Below are 20,850 nucleotides of genomic sequence, written 5' to 3'. Positions count from 1 at the left end.
GAACACAGAGGTAAGAAAGGCATAGGCTCAGGATGCAGAGGCTAAAGGCCCCCATCCCTCTTCTATCCTATGATCTTAAAGCACTTACCAATATTCAGAGATTGGGGTGATTATGTACATGTGTGTGTATATGTATAGAGTGAGTGAGTGAGTGTGTGTGTGTGTGTGTGTGTGTGTGTGTGTGTGTAGGGGGAGGGGACGGTTGGGTGATATCCCTGCCCCTTTCCAAAGGGGCATGCTCATCCTTATTCGGCATCAAGTCTTCTGCATACCAGCTACTCCCATCCCACCCCCAGACTGGCAAACCCCCATTTCTCTTTGGGGGAGATGGTTCTGAAACAAGAACATAGGACCCTCCCTCCTGCAATATCCCTGAGGGGCAGGGAAAAAATCTCAGCCCCTTCTGGGACAAACCCTAATTCCCAGGGGAGGGCCAAAGGCACTGGTCACTTCAGACCTGGACAAGCCCCCGGTGGTCTTGAGCACATGGAGAATATGTTTGTGTCTGTGTTGGGGGTGGGGGGAGGGAGAGGGTAAAAGGGATGGGTATCAACATTCTGTGCTTGGGGGTTATGTAGTCAACAGGGACCATTATGGGTATTGAGAATTACCCTCTCTCCCTTCTAATTCCAATCCCTAATTAGGATTTATAAGTCCCTTTTCCTAGATTCACTCTCCATCCCAATCTAGCAAACCACAATTTGCCCTTAGGGTTGCTGGCTTTTTCTAGCTTCTGACTCCTTCATTCTGACCTGCTCCAACAACTGGGACATCCACTCTCTCCTCCAGGAAGCTTCATTGTGCCCCACTCTGTATCTGCAGCACTGATGTCAAGATCCCTATCTGGTAGGATCATCCCACCTTATTTCTGTATCCTGAAAGAGTGATCCATCTCCTTCCCCAACAAGGAAACAATTTCTCCTTCCTCTCTCACAGAAGAGCCCACAAAAGAGCTGTGCATATAAATGGTGCTCAGAATAGAAGTATATACTGGGTGAATGGAAAGGGGGTGTCTTAAACAGACTAACTGCCTTCTCCATCTGCCCTCTCCCGTTTGGAAGCAAAACTCACAACCCTTCATTGGGGGGGGGCGGGATTAAGGTTGGAGATGGGACTGATAGGAAGTATTTGGGAGGGTTCTGATAAGAAAGCTGGGGGATGGCCAGAATTAGACACCAAAAGATTCCATAATCAACTAGGAGGGGCAGACCAATATTCCCTGATAGATTAAGCCAATCAATCAGGTCATCCCATGACTCAGTTCTATTAATGATAAGTTATGGAGAATATGGGTGGCAGTCAGGGATGGAGTTGGGAAACCCCCCAAAAAAGTCAGAATTGCTTCAATATCTCTTGCCAAAGGTCAGGCAGGGGCAGAATGGAGGAGAGATGTACAATTAGAACCAAGAGACTCAAGAAAGAGCTATGGGGTAAGGTTGCCATGCCCCAAATGCCTCTCCCCTCACTGTTTGAAGAGGCTTGAAGACCAGAGAGACAGGGGATGAAGAGTCGTAGGAGATGAGGTTATGGATTTGGAGAGGTCGGGGAGCTGTCAAAGGAACCAAATGATGTAGGGGAAGTCAGTGTTTAGGTGTGCATATGTGGATGGGGGTGTGGGGTGGAGGGGATGGACTTAGGGATTAGGAGGGCTGAGAGCCCAGCAGTCTCTCAATGGCTGCATTAATATCCCCACCCATAGCGATCAGGGCCTGCAGGTTAGCCTCTCGGTTGATGAAGCCCATGGCATTGAGCTGCTCCAGCTGTTGCTGAAATCGAATCTCTGGTGTCTGCACCTGGGAATTTCCTCCTCCAGCCAAAAGCTGAATCATTTGTTGCATCAGCTGCTGCTGGGGGCTGGTGGTGCCCCCTCCTGGAGAGGCACTAGCTGGCATGGATGGGAAAGTCATGGGGGGGCTCTGGGCCGCTGCTACCTCCTGCAGGGGGAGGTGGGATCCGGGGTGCCCCAAAGTTGCCAAGGCTGGGCACCAGCCCTGGGGCCTCCGTCTGCAGCATCTGCAGCCCCTGTTGAATCTGTAGCAGGGCCTGCATGGCCCGGGGATTGGTGAGAATGGACAGCGAGTCTGGGTTCTGCATCTGCTGTAGAAAGACAGGGAGCTGGAGCCTGAGCTGCTCCTGTAGCTGGGGGTTTCCCACAAACAATGGGACATTCACCATCATCTGAGCAGCAAAGTCAGGGTTCTGGGCAAGCCTCTGCATCATACTTCGCATGTATGGGGCAGAGATCATATTTTGCATTAGCTGGGGATTCTCTGAAATTTGCTGGAGAAGACCTTGCATCTCAGGGCTATTAAACATCCCTGACCCCAGGCTAGCTGCATTGATCCCAAAGGGGTTGGAGACTGTTGGGTGCACCTGGCTGGTCCCTGAGCCTCTGTTGCCTTCCCCAGCGGGCCCTGGGGCCTGGGAGGTGGGGGCTGAGGGACTCCAGGGGTTAGGGAGGGGCTCCCGGTTCTCAGTCCGGAGAGGCTGGGAAGAGGAGCTGTCAGAATTCCCCGCCAATGAGGAGAAGGGATTGTTGCCAAACTGTTCCCGAGCGGCACTGAACATGGGCTCCTGGATGTCTGTGTACATGTGGCGCAAGGCATTGTATCCTCCAGGGATGCTCTCTAGGTTGCTCAGGGCTCAGTCCTGTTTTCTCATCATCTCTTGCATCATGGCAGGGTTTCAAGCCAGTTCCATGGTCAGCCTCATTAACTCTGGGTTATTGAGCATATGGCTGATCTCTGGATTCCTCTCCATGAGCTGCTGCATCTGTGGGTTGGCCATGATCATGTGGCGCATCAGGTCAGGGTTGGACATCATGTCTTGGACAAGGGGGTTCTCCATGATCTGGGACAGCATCTCAGGGTTGGACATCAGCTGCCTCTGCATCTGCTGTTGTAGCTCCATGAAATTAGCTGAGCCAAGGCCTAGGTTGCCCAGTCCTAAGATGCCCCCAAAGCCAGAGAGTATGGATGCAGGCCCACTAGAAGGCCCATCCCCAGCTCCTGGGGTTGGACCACCTCCACTGTTCCTCCAGTTTCCACTAGCAGCATCAGGGACAGTGCTGCTTGAGGTGGATGGTTGAGCAGGGGCAGCAGGTGAAGCTGTTGTGGGGGCTGGAGCAGAAGCAGCATCCGGGGCAGAGGAAGCAGCAGTAGCAGCGGTGGCAGCAGCAGCAGCGGTAGCGGTGGTGGCAGCAGCAGCAGGATCTTGAGCCTTCTGTGGGGTCCTTGATCCCATCTTTGAGAATCTTGCCAGCGAAGATCAGGACAAGCTGGTCTTGCTGGGCCTTAAACCTCCGGGAGATCTCCTCTTTGAACTCCTTCACCGAGGCGCGATCGCAGATCACGATCTCCTCCTTGTCCTTGGGGGTCTTGACGGTGACCCGATCGGGGGCCCCGGCGCCGGCTCGGCCCCGGTTCCGGTCCCGGCCCCTGTCCCGGTCCCGGCCCCGGCCCGGCTCCGGCCCCGCTCGGCTCCGGCCCCGCTCGGCTCCGGCCCCGCTCGGCTCCGCCATGCCGCCGCCCGCCCGCCCGCCAGCCCGACTCCTCCTCCTCGCCCGGCCCGGCCCGGCCACGGCGTCCCCAGCCCTCCTCTTGTTTAAATTTTACATACCAACCTCAAACCAAAATGTTTCTGTATTATGCCATCTCTGACTTTTATGTATTTGATAGTATCATTCTTAGGTTTTTCATATACATATGAATTGTTTCCCTGTTGGGATTTTGTAAATTGCTTTACTGAGGATTATTGACTTCAACCTGAAAAGAACCACTGAAATAATCTAGTCATCCTCTCTCATTTTATATTGAAGGAAACTGAGATCCAGAAAAGTGCAACAGATTTGCCCAACATCACACAGTTAAAGACAGAGCCTTGATTCAACCTCATTTTCTGTGACACTAAATCAAACATTTTTCCCACTGCATTTCATTGCTCCTATCATATTCTTGGGCACTGAACATTGATATTCATGATCTTCTTAGGCAATCTGGCTCAAACCTTTGTTTTGCTTCTGTTCCAATATGCCCCCACCCCAAAAAAATAACAACAAAAATGGCAATGTCTTCCCCAAAAGAGTAGAGTAGTATTAAAGTGTTCTGAGAAGTTTGTTGACAACACCTATAACCTGACCTGAAAGATGGCAATTTTTCTTCCTTTTTTAAATTAAATTTACTTATTTTCAGTTTTCAACATTCATTTCCACAAGATTTTGAATTCTAAATTTTCTCCTTGTTTCTTCCCTCCCCACCCCAGGACAGCTGCATTCTGATTACCCTTTCTTTTAATCTGCCCTTCCTTCTCTCACACCCCCCCCCCCACCTTCCCATCCCCTTCACTTCTATTTTCCTGTAGGGCAAGATGGATTTTTATACTCCATTGCCTATATATCTTATTTCCCAGTTGCATGTGAAAACAATTTTTAACATTCATTTTTAAAGCTTTGAGTTCCACATTCTCTCCCTTCCTCCATCCCTCCCTCCCCTCTTTGAGAAGGCAAGCAATTTGATATAGGTTATACATGTGTAATCATGCAAAGTACTTCTATAACAGTCATGTTGTAAAAGACTAACTATATTTCCCCCTATCCTATCTCACCCTCCATTTACTCTATTCTTTCCTTTGACTTGTCCCTCCACGGAAGTGTTAGTTTCTGATTACCCCTTCCCCCCAATCTACCATCCCTCCTATAACCCCCCTCTCTAATTCCCTTCTCCTGTGCTTTCCTATAGGGTAAGACAGATTTCCATACCCAATTGAGTGCATATGTTATTCCCTCCTTAAGCCAAATCCAATGAGAGTAAGGCTCACTTGTTCCCTCTCACTTCGCCCTCTTCCCCTCCGTTGTAAAAGCTCTTTCTTGCCTCTTTAATGTGAGATGATCTACTACATTCTACCTCTCCCTTTCTCTTTCTCATGGTACATTCCTCTTAACACTTAATTTTATTTTTTAGATATCATCCCTTTGTATTCAGTTCACCCTTCGCCATCTGTCTCTGTCTCTCTCTCCCTGTGTATAAATATATATATATATATATATATATATATATATATATATACCTCAAACTACTCTAATACTGAGAAGTATCTCATGAGTTGCAAATATCTTTCCATGTGGGAATGTCAACAGTTAAACCTTAATAAGTCCCTTATGGTTGCTCTTTCCTGTTTACCTTTTCATGTTTCTCTTGATTCTTGTATTTGAAAGTGAAATTTTCTATTCAGCTCTGGTCTTTATAACAAGAATACTTAGAAGTCCTCTATTTCATTGAAATTCCATTTTTTGACCTCAAGTATTATACTTAGTTTTGCTGGGTCTATGATTCTTTGCTTTAATCCTACCTACTTTGACCTCTGGAATATCATCTTCCAAGTCCTCCAGGCCCTTAGTATAGAAGCTGCCAAATCCTGTGTTATCCTGATTGTGTTTCTACAATACTTGAATTGTTTCTTTGTTTCTTTCCAACTGTGTGTAATATTTTCTCCTTGACCTGGGAACTCTTAGGAGTTTTCCTTTTGGGATCTTTTTTCAGGAGGTGATCAGTGGATTCTTTCCATTTCTATTTTATCCTCTTGTTCAGGGATATCAGGCAAGTTTTCCTTGATAATTTCTTGAAAGATGGTGTCTAGGCTCTTTTTTTGATCATGGCTTTCAGGTAGTTCAATAATTTTTAAAAATTATCTCTCCTGGATCTATCTGCTAGGTCGGTTGTATGAGATATTTCACATTGTCTTCTACTTTTTTATTCTTTTGGTTTTGTTTTATAATTTCTTGATTTCTCATAAAGTTGTTAGCTTCCATTTGCTCCATTTTAATATTTTAGGAATTATTTTATTCAGTGAGACTTTGGCCCTCCTTTTCCATTTGGCCAATTCTGCTTTTTAAGGCATTCTTTTCCTCATTGGCTTTTGGGACCTATTTTACCATGTGAGTTACTCTAATTTTACAGGTGTATTTTCTTCAAAATTTTGGGGTTGCCTTTAGCAAGTTGTTGACTATTTTTTCATGATTTTCTTGCATCCCTCTCATTTCTCTTCCCAATTTTTTCTCTACTTTTTCTGCTTGATTTACAAAATCCATTTTGAGCTCTTCCATAGCCAGAGACCAATTCATATTTTCCTGGAGGCTTTGGATGCAGAAGCTTTGACTTTGTTGTTTTCTTCTGGTTGTATGTTTTGATCTTCCTTTTCACCAAGGACATCTTTTCACCAAGAATGTAAGCTTCTATAGTCTGATTTTCCCCCCATTTGCTCATTTTCCAGGCCAATTATTTGCCTTTTGAGCTCTTTGTTACGTGGAGTGTGTACTGCCCTCAGATTTAGGGGTTTTGTGCACCTGTTTTCAGAGATATTTCTAGGGACCTGTAAATTTTCATTTCTTCCAAAGTGGTGTGATGTGATCAAAGGAGAGGTGTTTACTCTTCTCATGGCCTGTGCTATGGTTTGTGAGCCACCACAAGCACTCTTTTCTGCCTTATATCTGTGAGGAGGATTCCTGCTCCAAAGCCACCACACGCTATACCACACCAGCACTCCTTGACCAAGGACTGCCACCCAAGACTGTGACCCAGATCAGTTGCTTGATTGTCCCATTGTCTGTAGGCTGAGGACGCCAGAAGCAGCCCCCATGGAGGCAATGGTTGCGTTCACTTTGGGTCTGGGGTTGAGCCTGGGGCCAGAACATGCTCCTCTGTCCTCCAGGTGAGAGACCTTTTCCACTGACCTTTGAAGTTGTCTTTTGTGTTTGTGGGTTGAGAAGTCTGGAATCCACTGTAGCTCCCAGTGATCCTGTTCCCTAAGGCCTTCTCCAGCCCCATCTGTGCTTGTGGGGCCCATACTGGACTACACTTCATTCCCAGCCCATTTCAATAGACCCTTCCTGTTGACCTACCAGATTGTCTTGGGCTGGAAATTTTTTTTAGTCTGTCGTTTTGTGGCTTTTGCTGCTCTAGAATTTGTTTAGCATCATTTTTACAGGTATTTTGAGGGGTTTCAGGGAGGTCAAGCAGGTCCCTACTTCTATTTCACCATCTTGGCTCCATCTCCTGACAGTTTTTCTTTCTATTAAGAAAGCCCCTTAGATTGTGAGCTCCTTGAAGGCAGGGACTGTCCCTTGCCTTTCCTTATATCCTAAGTTTTTGTCATAGACCCTAGCACATAGAAGACATTTAACAAATACTCATTGAGAAATGTATTGCTATGCTTATTTGGTCATGGAGTTTAAGGTAAAAGGCAGGATAACTCACATAAAAATTTTGTTAGGCATATGTGTACGTGTGTGTATGTGTGTGTGTGTATGTGTGTGTGTGTGTGTGTGTATGAGAGTGAGAGAGAGAGAGAGAGAGAGAGAGAGAGAGAGAGAGAATATTAAAGGTTCTAAAACAGGAATTAAGAAACCCATGGTCTTGTTTTATATCTGCCACTAACTACTCCTGTCATCTTGGGCATATCATTTCCCAGCTCTATTTATCTGTCTCCTCCTTTGCACACTGATGGGTTTGGACTTGATGATGGGTAAGGTACTATGCTCTTTGTTATTACTCCCTCCCCAAGGTTGTTAGGGTGAAATTTTAGAATGATATTTTATCAGCTGCCAATTGTCTCAGAAAGGTTTTATCATCTGCCTAGTCCTGGAGGATTGACTTCCAGCCACATGTAGTCACAGTACACGTAATGTCTGTGTGGAAGAGAACAGTGACATCACATAATCCTTTTGATTTCCTTTGCAGTGGTTGGCTTGTCCAAAGAGAAGTCCAGCAACAGACTCCCTGAGAAAGCCTCCATGGAAAATGCATGATGAAACTATAGTCTTCTCAGAGAATTCAAGTACCTGTCTAAGGTAACACTGGTAGGAATAGCTTTATGAAATACCAAATTGTTTCCCGAAGTGTCTGAAAATTCAACCAGCCTAGATGTTAATTTTTCAAATCAAATTAATGGCACATACATTCTTCCACTGCTTTTCCCTAAACGTGCCCAGTTGCCTTCTCTCTATTTGGCCCTCCAAGCTCCCACCTCATTGGCCCATAATAGAAGCAACTGCAGGCATTTCTGGATTGTGTTGTATCAAAGCTGAAAGGCTTAGAATCTCCCATCTCTCTGTGTCCAAAGTACTAACAAATAATTCCTTCTAGCTCTAACATTCTCTGAAAAAAATGGTGCAGTTATTTCCCATATCAAGCTACTCCTTCTCACCACCCCACCCCTAGGTCATTTGTTTCATGCTATAGGTGGAATTTTTTAATGCTATAATCTGAGTATGCTAGCAGGATAGAATTTTGACATTTACCACACCTACTGCCAGGGAAGAGGGATATCTTTGTGAAGATTAATTATGGGGCCTGTCATTTTGAGGGCTTGGATGAATGAAAAGTCAGATGATACCCAGTGGGAGGTGAAAAAGCCTGTCGGCGAGGCATTCAGGAGATCTAAGTGTTGTGGAAGCTGCCAAACACAATCCAGTACTTATCCCAGCAGCAAGCATGATGTTGGTGAGGTGAGACCTTTTGGGGAAGGAATGCCTACCTGTTGGAAAGAAGACAAGGGTGCACCTGTGAAATGCTGATGAACAGGGAAAGACTTATTGAGGAAAGCAAGGTGCACCTGTGTGCTTTTATATTATAAGCTTTGACTTTTCCTTTCAATCATCCCTGTGGTTGAACTTCGCCTTTCTTCCTAACACACAATATTCCCTTGGTACCTTTTCCCAAAGAGGAATTCTGGTGTTCTTCAGATTCATCACAAAAAGACAATTCTCCTAGTGCCAGTATGGGGAAATATGGATCCCACTCTCACTTGTGCCAAAGCCTAAGAATTTCAATAATACTGCCTGAACAGGATCTTTGCTCAAACAATTTTCCCCCAAATCCTTGAATACCCTCAGGCCTTCTCTTTGTCACTTATCTACCACATATATATCCTTTGAGGTCCAACCAAAGTAATTTTCTCTGATTGATGGATAGGCATTGTCACAGGACTCTAGAAGTTTATAATTTATTTGGAGAGAACATATTCACATATACAATAGTTAAGCAACAATACAGAGAAATATTTTTTCTGACTAAAAACCAGAATAAGGGATATAGTAAACAAACGTTACTAGAGAACACAGGATCTTAAGTTTTTTATCTATTTATCCAACTATCTATCTATCTATCTATCTATCTATCTATGTTTGTGTGGCAATCTAGTGAAGTCTATGGGCCACTTAGAAATGTTTCAATTTAAAAAAAACTGCTTAATTTAAATTAGAAATTAGTGAAAATAAACATATTTTCCCCTATCAAAGGTCATGTAACTTCTTAAATATATCCAAGAAGCACTGAGGGTATTGAGTTAGAACCTCTGCTATGGTGATTCAGAAGAAGGAGGGCTTACTGTAGTTTACAGTGGTCAAGGAAGATCTTCTGGAAGAGAATAGAAATTTGAAAAATTGGAAGTGTTCAATTAGGTGAAGAATATTTGAAGTGTGGGAAAAAAGTTGTGCAAACACATAGAAAGAGGAATTAGCAAAATATTGAGTTGAGGGAGAGGTGAAAGAAAGAAGGAAATGGTCAGAGAATCTATTATGGTAGAATAAGAGGATGGCTATGGGGTACAGTTATAAAACAGCATCAATCTGTGATAGATCCCATTATCACAAATTCTAGTGTCATTCAGCAATATGTTATGACAAGCAAAGAAGGCAGAGGGTGGTTGTATAAGCAATTTGAGGTTTTGGTAAGGTATACATAGTAACAGGATCATAACATTAAAACAAGGTCCTGAATTTTAAATGACTTTCTTAAGGTCACATGGGTAACAAGTATCACCTGGAATTTGAGCCTTGATTCCACAATTCCAGTTCCAATTATCATTTTACTGGACCACAAGCAAGAAAAACACACACAAGTTCTCCAGTATTATGTTAAGAAAGGGGGGAAATGTTTATTGCCTTATTTCTCTTGCTTGATTTCTGCATAGTTGCTTTGACTTCTCAACTGTAACCCATCTGAGGAAAGGAGCCATGGGTCTATGTCATTTGTATACCCAAAAAGCCTAGGAAATGAGTTATAATTTCTTGTTCATTTTTAATGAATGAAAGTTGAATTCAAAAGAATTATCATTCAAATGAGTTCTTTTTTTGTTTGCTTTTCTTTGGTTTTTGTGATTATACCTCACATCTGAATGAAAGCAACAGAGTGAGGCCATGTTGCCAAGACAATCCCAGAAAAGCACTCATATTTGAAACCTTGATGTTATTATTGATTTCTGCCTGTCCTTCTTTTCTCATCTCCAATCAGTAATGAAAATACATGAATTCTATCTCTTGAATATCTCCTACGTTTGACCCCCTTTCTACATTCCTTCTGCTGCTACCATATTACCTTATTGCCACTTGCACTATTTGCCTATCTCAAATCTAATTTCCATATCACTTCTAGACTAACAATCTTTGTGAAAAGTTCTAGGAGGGGCAAAGCCAAGATGGCGCATGTGAAAACAGGGATTCTCTTAAGCTCTCCCCCAAATACCTCCAAACACCTATAAAAATGACTCTATAACAACTTCAAGAGCTACAGAACCCACAAAATGACAGAGTGAAAAAAAGCCTCCAGCCCAAGATGGCCCGGATGGTCACTGGGTCTTTTGCATCATGCTGGGAGAGGAGTGCAGCCTAATGTGGGCCATGACAGGATAGACCAGGCCAGAGCAGACTGGCCAGAGCAGGCCTCAGGGTACTGAATCACTGGCAGATGTGGCAGTTTCCAGACTTCCCAACCCACAAACCCCAAAAACAATGTAGCAGGTCAGTGGGAAGACTGTTGGATCTAAATGAGAGAAGGGCTGATCCAGCCCCGGTCCTGGACAGTGGAGGTGGCTGCAGGGGCTGTGACAGCAGCAGCAGATGTGGCTGCTTCTGGAGCTCCAGGCCCATAGATGGTGAAGGGAATCAAGCAGCTGATCAGAGCAGAATCACAGGGATTTCTTTGCTGGTGCAGAGTCAGGATTCTCTTTCTTTGACCTGCTTGGATCTGGGTCACAGTACTGATTGGAGGTCCTTGGTTGGGGAGGAGCACTCATGTGGCAGTTGTGGTGGTTATGGAGGTTGTGGTTGTGGAGAGGGAGTCAGTCCTCCTGGTAGTTACACAGCAGAAAGGAGTGCTTGCACTCACAGAGCAGACCACAGGCCAGGAGAGGAGTTTCATACCACCACAGAATGGAAGTAGCTTTGAAAACAGCAGCACAAAACCCCTGAAGCTTGGAACAGAGCACTTTCCACTCTGGAAGGACTCATACCCTGACAAAGAGCTCAAAGGTCAGGTAATTGGCTGGGAAAATGAGCAGACAGTGTAAAGGACTCAGACTATAGAATATTACTTTATTGACAAAGAAGATCAAAATATACAGCCAGAAGAAGTCAACAAAGTTGAAGAGCCTATATCAAAAGCCTCCAAGAAAAATATAAATTGTTCTTAGGCCATGGAAGAGCTCAAAAGCAATTTGGAAAATCAAGTAAGAGAAGTAGGAAAAACTGGGAAGAGAAATGAGAGTGATGCAAAAAAATCATGAAGAATGAGTCAACAGTGTGCTAAAGGAGACCTAAAAAAATACAGAAGAAAATAACACCTTAAAATAGACTAACTCAAATGGCAAAAGAGCTCCAAAAAGCCAATGAGGAGAAGAATGCCTTAAAAAGCAGAACTGAACAAATGGAAAGGAAGGTCCAAAAGATCACTGAAGAAAATAATACCATAAAAATTGGAATGGAGCAAGTGGAAGCTAGTAACTTTATGCGAAATCAAGAAATTATAAAATAGAACCAAAAGAATGAAAAAATGGAAGATAATATGAAACATCTCATTGGAAAAATCACTGACCTGGACAATAGATCCAAGAGAGATAATTTAAAAATTATTAGACTACCTGAAAGCCATGATCAATAAAAGAGCCTAGACATCATCTTTCAAGAAATTGTCATGGAATACTGCCCTGATATTCTAGAGCCAGAGGGCAAAATAGAAATTGAAAGAATCCACTATTGCCTACTGAAAAAGATCCCAAAAAGAAAACTCCTAGGAATATTGTTGCCAAATTCCAGAGCTCCCAGATCAAGGAGAAAATACTGCAAGCAGCCAGAAAGAAACAATTTGAATATTGTGGAAATGCAATCAGGATAACATAAGATCTAGCACCTTCTACATTAAGGGATCAAAGGGCTTGGAATACGATCCTCCAGAGGTCAAAGGAGTAAGGATTAAAACCAAGAATCACTTGCCCAGCAAAATTGTGTACAATGGTCCAAGGAAAAATATAGATTTTCATTAAAATAGAGGACTTTCAAGCTTTCTGGATGAAAAGACCAGAGCTAAATAGCAAATTTGACTTTCAAATACAAGAATCAAGAGAAGCATGAAAATGTAAACAAAAAAGAGAATTCCTAAGGGATTTACTAAAGTTGAACTGTTTTATTTATATCCCTACATGGAAAGATGATGTGTGTAATTCATGAGACCTTTCTCAGTATTAAGGTAGTGGAAGGTAATATACATATATATAGACAGAGGGCACAGGGTGAGTTGAAAATGAAGGGATGATATCTAAAAAAATAAAATTAAGGGGTGAGAGAGGAATATACTGAGAGAAGGAGAAAGGAAAAGACAGAATGGGGTACATTATCTCACATAAAAATGGCAAGAAAAAGCTGTTATAATGGAAGGGAAGTGGGGGTTGATGAAAAGGAATGAGTAAACTTTGCTATCATCAGATTTGACTTAATGAGGGAATAACATACACACTCAATTGGGTATCTTATTCTACAGGAAAGTAGGGGGTAAGGGGATAAGAGGGACAGATCATAGAAGAGAGGGGAGATTGGGGAGGAGGTAGTAAAAAGCAAACACTTTTGAAAAGGGACAGGGTCAAAGGAGAAAATTGAATAAAGTGGAACAGGATAGAATGGAGGGAAATATAGTTAGTCTTTTACAACATGATTATTATGGAAGTGTTTTGCATAAAGATACATGTATAACCTATATTGAATTGCTTGCCTTCTCAAGAAGGGTGAGTGGGAAGAGAAAAAGGAAGAGAATTTGGAACTCAAAATTCTAAAAACAAATATTAAAACATTGTTTTTACATGGAGCTGGGAAATAAGATGCACAGGGAATGGGGTATAGAAATCTATCTTGCCCTACAGGAAAGTAAAAGGAAGTGGAATAATAGGGGGGAGGAGTGGGGTGATAGAGGGAGGGTAGACTGGGGAAAGGGACAACGAGAATACATGTCATCTTGGGGTAGGGGAAGGGTAAAGATGGGGAGAAAATTTATAACTCAAAATCCTGTAGAAATGAAAGTTGAAAACTAAAAATAGATTTTAAAAAAGAAAAGTTCTAGTCATGTGATTCCTTTGCTCAAAAAACTTTCAGTGGGTCAATATTGACTACTAAGTAATATGCCTGATTTTTTGCCCATTTTTTCCACAATCTGATAGCACTGCTCTTTTCCAGTATTATCTCAAATAACTTCTTATCATATTAGTTATGTTCCTGCCAAACCATACCAATATAATAGTGTTTTATTCCCCTTCAATCCTTCCCTGTGTATTTCTACCTTTATTAGAAATGCAATGTCCCACATCTGTTGAATTCCTACTTATCCTTTCATTGCCAGTCATTTTGACTTTTGTCTTGTCACTGCACTCCAATGACGATGGAGGAGAGATTGAGACTGACTTTGTGCAGCTCAACCTCATTGAAATCCAATTCATATGCAAGTCAACACATCACTCTCATGATGTGATTGGTCTTCTTGGACAATAAAAGATGAACAAAAACAACAAAACAACAAAAAAGACTGATTCAAATATTACCTCATCGATGGAGAATTCCTGAACGAACCAGTGAGGAATACCCTTCTTCCTTAGATCTCACACATAACACTCCGTTCTCTAATTCACTAATGAACTTAATATGTATTTATAATATTTAATAGATATTTGTACTTGTGTCATATCTTCCTAATAGATTGTAAATTCCATAATGTACTGCATCATGTACTCTATCTCTGTGATACATTAGGAGCCCACAAATATTAAACTAACTTGGACTGAAAAGACAGGTATATCCCACCCATTCTCTCTATCAGGGGTTCAAAAATGCCCTAGTGTCTCTCCACTGAAAAATCATCATTCCCTTTCTATAAGACCTTCTCTCACCAGGATCACCACCTACCTGCTGAAATAATCACCAGGTTGTTTTGGCAGCTTCCTGAAATGCTTGTATCTTCTGACTGCCACATCTGAAGGCTTTTCCACCTACCACTGGATGTCAGCCAGGTTTGCTGTTATGTTACTTCCCCCTTTGTCCTTGGAGTGCATTGGCCAAATCTCAAGCTGACTTGCTAGGCAGCATATGTACAAAAACTGCCCAGAGAGCTCAAGTTGTGAAGGGAAAGAAACCCTGTCCTCCCCTTTCTGTACCCATGAAGCTCCAAAGACTTCAGTTCCTCATGACTCCCATATTTAAAGTGGGAAAAATATAATTAGCACATTTCAGCTTCAAAGCAAATTGTAAACATTGGCTAATTAAACTTCCTAACACCTTCCTGAAGTGGTTCTGGTTATTCGCCTTTCCAAGCAGGTGGAGGTATGTGCCTAAGAGTAAAAGAATGCAGCTGTGCCTCTGAGACAGGGTTAGGGTTAAGATTTCCCTGTTACTCAGCTAGATTCTCAGTGTAAGACATGGTTCCATTGATCAAGAGGTCAGTTATCAATCAGTATGTCTTTACTGAGTGCCTGTTCTCTGCCAAGTCACATACTAAGTGCTACTGTGGATGAAATGTATGCTATATAGCCTTTGTTCTCAAAGAGTGTTTACATTCTAGAGTAGGGTGCCTGGGGCTTTTCCCCATGATGTTGAAATTCAGTCTGTGCTGACAGTAGTTGTACTCTTCCTGCACATAAAAGTAAATTATAGAAACTAGACAGCAAGAATAATTAATTAAAATAAGGAATTGTTGGAGAGGAACATGTACTATATGGTAGATATATTCATAAAATCATATTTTTTCCCCTGGACAACTACAGCATAGGTAATCTCTCTGAATAACCTAACCTGCTCCCAACCTTTGAGGCAGCATTCCTGCCCTATCCCAGCCACCCATTAGCCTGTAGTCTATCCCCTCCACCATTGTAACTGTAGTTTCAAGTGACTCCACCTCCCTCAACTGAATTAGCACCAAATACCGGAATTACTAGGTATGATTCTGATGGGTTGAATGTATAAAATGTGAAAAAATTAGGCAGCATACTATAAAATAAAATACCAATTGTGGAGTAAAACTATAGGCTTCTGTATAGAAGTATATGATTGAAAATGAAGTGGAAAGAGGAAACGTTCTGACTGTAGGATGTTATTATAGCCTTTATGAATGGGCTTTCTAGCAGAGAAGAGGAGAAGGCATATGTGAGAATGATCATTTAAGTTTCAGGGCACAGTAGAAAAACAGACCTGATTGCATTGGAAAATCTATGTTCTTGAGGCGTTATAAGATAATGTTACCTAGGAAAAGTATTATGAAAGCCAGAAAGATCATGTCAGTCAAATACCCCTATGACTCCAAACCCTCCTCTGGGTTCCCTGTCCAAAAAGAGAACAACTCCCCAAATGTGCTGTTTTCCCTTATTAGAATGTCAGTTCTCTGAAGGCAGGAAATGATTTGTTTGATTTAATTTTTATCCCTAGTACTTAGCACTGGAAACAGAACATAATTAGAATGTGAAATACTTGAGAAAGTAATACTTTCATAGTATGTGTGTGTGTGTGTGTGTGTGTGAGAGAGAGAGAGAGAGAGAGAGAGAGAGAGAGAGAAGGAGTGAGAGAATCACAATGGTGATATTTGTGTTTACTTCTATTGATCTTAGTCTAACTCAAAATGTATGTTCTTGACCTAAAAAAACCAACATTAATTGGTTCCTTTACCTTCAATTCTCTGCATGTTGAGTGTTGGACTTTATGCCATATACACATATTTCATTGCTTTCTTTTGTTGTGTTTTAAATTATGTGATGTTGAAGACTGGATAATGCTACAAGGAAATCATCAAAACTTCTAGATTTTATAGAACTCATTTTAGTGACTATTAGAGACACGATTTTTAGGGTGAGGAAATCAAGCTTTTCAAGGACCATTCCCTTCAACAATGAAATTTGACCAGTTGCACAAAAATATAGAAGAAAGTATAGTCTAAAATATAAATAACACTAAGAACTGACAAACTATAGCTTCAAAACAGCCTAACAAATCTTCATAAAACAAGTAAAGGCCTTGGAACTGGAGGGATTGTTACTGATTCCTCTACAGCTTAGAACAGAATGCTTGAAGTTGGAAGAACAGCTAGAAAACCAGTAAAAATGCAAGTACTAACTGTAACTATAAAAAGAAAAAAAAGACTGGAATAACAAAGATTAGGAAAAGATAATTTATAATGATGAAAGTCACTTTTTCATTCAAGCTTATACCAAAATAATTATTGGAAGAATTCCAAGTGAGCTAACAAAATCTAGATAATTTCATAAGATTGTAAAACATCTACCTGAAAGCAAATGGAGATGGTGGTGGTGATAGTAATTTCTAATGGGCCTGAAAGTATTCTCACCACTAGGGGAATAAATATACTGATATCTTGAGAATCAGAATTTGTTTCCAGAATTGCAGAAATTCCCAAACCAAGATTTCATACTGAAACATGACCTCGTTTCATGCCATATGTCATGAAAGGTTAAGAAATTTGTCTACGAAATCAAACTAAACACACTTCAGGGGTATAGGAACTTGACTGATTTAAACCCTGTTCAAAACCCATAGACTATAATCAAGCCTAGACTTGGAAAAATGGGCTATTCATCAAAGGTGAATTAAACATGCAATATGATAGAAGTGTGAATTTATGGTGAAAGGTTAAAAAAGTTGTGTCAAAACTATGGGAAGCCCATACCAAAGTGTATATAACAAGTGATTCCTGCAAAAGGAGGACATATTACAATGTTTTATATGATGTAAAAAAATTGTTGGTTTCTTATATATCTATTTAAATATTTCACCTCCAATTGATTTGCACATCACTGTAGCAAATGCTCAGTAGAGGTCTTTGATCAGTTCATTCACTCATTTATTCATTCATTCATTTATTGCAAGACAGAAAGTAGTAGAATAATAGGATGGACAAATATTTAAAGAAGATTCCTGTGGCACTGTATATGAAGGGTGCAAGTGATGGAGTGAGAAGGGAGAAGCTAGGAGCCTGGAATTAAGGAGACTGTCTACAAATTTCAGGCTGCAGTTCAGATAAGAAACAACACAAACATGTGAAAGTTATCTAATTTATTGTTTAGAGCAAAACAAAATAATGGAGAAGAAACTACAAAGTATATTTCAAAATATTTTAGTGTAGTTTTAAATTGTAATGCCAAAGACTAAAGGCTTTTATAAAATTAAGGCTTTTTGAGACATGCTACTTATGCATTTGCACATATGTGTTTATGGGATCTGGGCTATGGCACCTAGAGATGTCCATTTTTGTCAGTTCCATTTCCTGTTGCTGGTAGAGGATCAATGCCATAGGTATTAGTCAGTTGGGGTAAAATAAATAAATTGAAGATACATGTCCAAAATCATAATTTGAGAGTCAGAACCTAGGTGTGAATTACATTATTCTAATATCCTAAGTTGATAATGTGCTTTTAACTCTTTCAAATTGCATTTATAGCTATGATCTCCTCTGACCTTCATATCAGGAGTGTGATGTAGCAGGGCAGAGATTATTATCCCTATGTTAAAGAGAAGAAAAATGAGTCCAAGAGGTTAAGTAGATTATTGAAGGTTAAACAAAGGGGCAAAGCTGAATGGAAGCCTGGTTTTTTGACTCCTTTTTCAGAGCATGCTCCAATAGGACACAAGGCCTCTCCTGTACTAGAGAAATGGGATATGTAAATAAATGTAGTTGATCTAACTCAAGCTTTAGGAGTCCCATTTTGTTTTGTTCTGTGTTTTTCTGGAAAATTGAAGAGATGTGAAGTGTTTGTGTTAGAGTCATTTAGTAAGCTGGTACCTGATTCAGTATTCCTATTACCACTTCTACTCTGTTAGTCTGTCCTTGATGTCAGTCTGGGTTATCTTGCAGTGTTGAAGGGAGAGACTCATCATCTGGGATATAGATAAGATCAGTCACGAGGGGGCGGAGCCAAGATGGCAGCTGGTAAGCAGGGACTAGTGTGAGCTCCATACGGAGTCCCTCCAAAAACCTATAAAAATGGCTCTGAACCAATTCTAGAATGGCAGAACCCACAAAACAGCAGAGGGAAGCAGGGCTCAAGCCCAGGACAGCCTGGATGGTCTCTGGGTGAGGTCTATCCCACACAGAGCTGGGAGCTGGGAGCTGGGAGCTGGGAACGGAGTGGAGCAGAGCCCAGCCTGAGCGGCATGGACCATCCAGACCAGAAGCCGGGCGGAGGGGGCCCTAGCACCCTGAATCAGTGAGCTGCGGCAGTTACCAGACTCCTTAACCCACAAACACTAAAGACTGCAGAGAAGGTTAGTGGGAAAAGCTGCGGGAGTAGAAGGAGTTCGAGGTTTGGCTTCCAGCCCCAGGGGCAGCAGAGGTGGGGCAGCTACAGCTGTTGTCACTTCCGGCTCCAGGCCCACCTGGTGGGAGGAATTAAGTGGCGGATCAGAGTAGGAGTGAAAAGCCTGCTGAAGATCTAAGCCCAGTCTGGGTTGGGGGTTGGGGAAGGAGCAGTGCTGGTGTGGCAGAACTGGCACCTTCCCCCCAAACGTGGAACATAGAACTCTCTAGTCTACAAGAAGTCATACCCCACTGAAAAACTCAAAGGTCAAGTTAGTTGGCTGGGAATATGGCCAGGCAGCGAAAACGCACCAAGATTCAGCCTCAGACTTTGCATTCTTTCTTTGCTGACAAAGAAGACCAAAACACACAGCCTAAAGAAGTCAATAAAGTGCAAGAGACTACACCAAAAGCCTCCAAGAAAAACATGAACTGATCCCAGGCCATGGAAGAGCTCAAAAAGGATTTGGAAAAGCAAGTTAGAGAAGTAGAGGAAAAATTGGGAAGAGAAATGAGAAGGATGCGAGAAAACCATGAAAAACAAGTCAATGACTTGCTAAAGGAGACCCAAAAAAATACCGCAAAATACACTGAAGAAAACAACACCTTAAAAAACAGACTAACTCAAATGGGAAAAGAGCTCCAAAAAGCCAATGAGGAGAAGAATACCCTGAAAGGCAGAATTAGCCAAATGGAAAAGGAGGTCCAAAAGACCACTGAAGAAAATACTACTTTAAAAATTAGATTGGAGCAAGTGGAAGCTAGTGATTTTATGAGAAATCAAGATATTCTAAAACAGAACCAAAGGAATGAAAAAATGGAAGATAATGTGAAATATCTCATTGGAAAAACCACTGACCTGGAAAATAGATCCAGGAGAGATAATTTAAAAATTATTGGACTACCTGAAAGCCATGATCAAAAAAAGAGCCTAGATATCATCTTTGAAGAAATTATCAAGGAGAACTGCCCTGATATTCTAGAGCCACAGGGCAAAATAGAAATTGAAAGAATCCATCGATCACCTCCTCAAATAGATCCCAAAAAGAAATCTCCCAGGAATATTGTCACCAAATACCAGAGCTCCCAGATCAAGGAGAAAATACTGCAAGCAGCCAGAAAGAAACAATTTGAGTATTGTGGAAACCCAATCAGAATAACCCAAGATCTGGCAGCCTCTACATTAAGAGATCAAAGGGCTTGGAATACGATATTCCGGAGGTCAATGGAGCTAGGATTAAAACCCAGAATCACCTACCCAGCGAAACTGAGTATCATGCTCCAAGGCAAAATATGGATTTTCAAAAAAATAGAGGACTTTCAAGCTTTCTCAGTGAAAAGACCAGAGCTGAATAGAAAATTTGACTTTCAAACACAAGAATCAAGAGAAGCATGAAAAGGTAATCAAGAAAAAGAAGAAGAAAAAGAGATTGCAAGGGACTTACTAAAGGTGAACTGTTTTGTTGACATTCCTACATGGAAAGATGATGTGTATGATTCATGAGACCTCAGTATTAGGGTAGCTGAAGGGAATATGCATACATATATGTTTATGTATATATATGGGTGAATGTGTATGTATGTATGTATATCTATGTGTGTATGTATATACATATATATATATATATATATATATATATATAGAGAGAGAGATAGAGAGAGAGAGAGAGACAGAGAGAGAGAGACAGAGAGAGAGAGAGAGAGGGAGGGAGGGAGGGAGGGAGAGAGGGAGAGAGCGGACACAGAGTGAGTTGAAGATGAAGGGAAGATATCTAAAAGAAATAAAATCAAATTAAGGGATGAGAGAGGAACATACTGAGAGAGAGAGATAAGGAGAGATAGAATGGGATGGATTATCTCCCACAAAGGTGGCAAGAGGAAGCAGTTCTGCGGGAGGAGGGGAGAGGGCAGATGAGGGGGAAATGAGTGAACATTGCTCTCATCAGATTTGGCCTAAGGAGGGAATACCATACATACCCAATTGGGAATCTTACCCCACAGGAAAGAAGAGGGAAGAAAATAAAAAAACATGGGGGGGATGATGGAGGGGAGAGCAGATGGGGGTGGAGGTAGTCAAAAACAAACACTTTCGAAAGGGGACAGGGTCAAGGGAGAAAATTCAATACAGGGGGATAGGTCAGGAAGGAGCAAAATATAGTGAGTCTTTCACAACATGAATATTGTGGAAGGGTTATACATAATGATACACATGTGGCCTATGTTGAATTGCTTGACTTCTTAGGGA

The 20,850-nt window shown here is 41.7% G+C and overlaps 1 pseudogene; it reads right to left on the bottom strand.

Moving 5' to 3' along the window:
- Nucleotides 1-1,352: 1,352 nt before the first annotated feature.
- LOC118838535 overlaps nucleotides 1,353-20,850 on the bottom strand; it is a 58,002-nt pseudogene continuing 38,504 nt past the window's right edge.

This window comes from Trichosurus vulpecula, chromosome 1 (assembly GCF_011100635.1).
Source record: "Trichosurus vulpecula isolate mTriVul1 chromosome 1, mTriVul1.pri, whole genome shotgun sequence".
Classification (NCBI taxonomy): Eukaryota; Metazoa; Chordata; class Mammalia; order Diprotodontia; family Phalangeridae; genus Trichosurus; species Trichosurus vulpecula.
The sequence above is the reverse complement of the archived record's forward strand: the minus strand, read 5'-3'. Positions and strand labels throughout refer to the sequence as shown.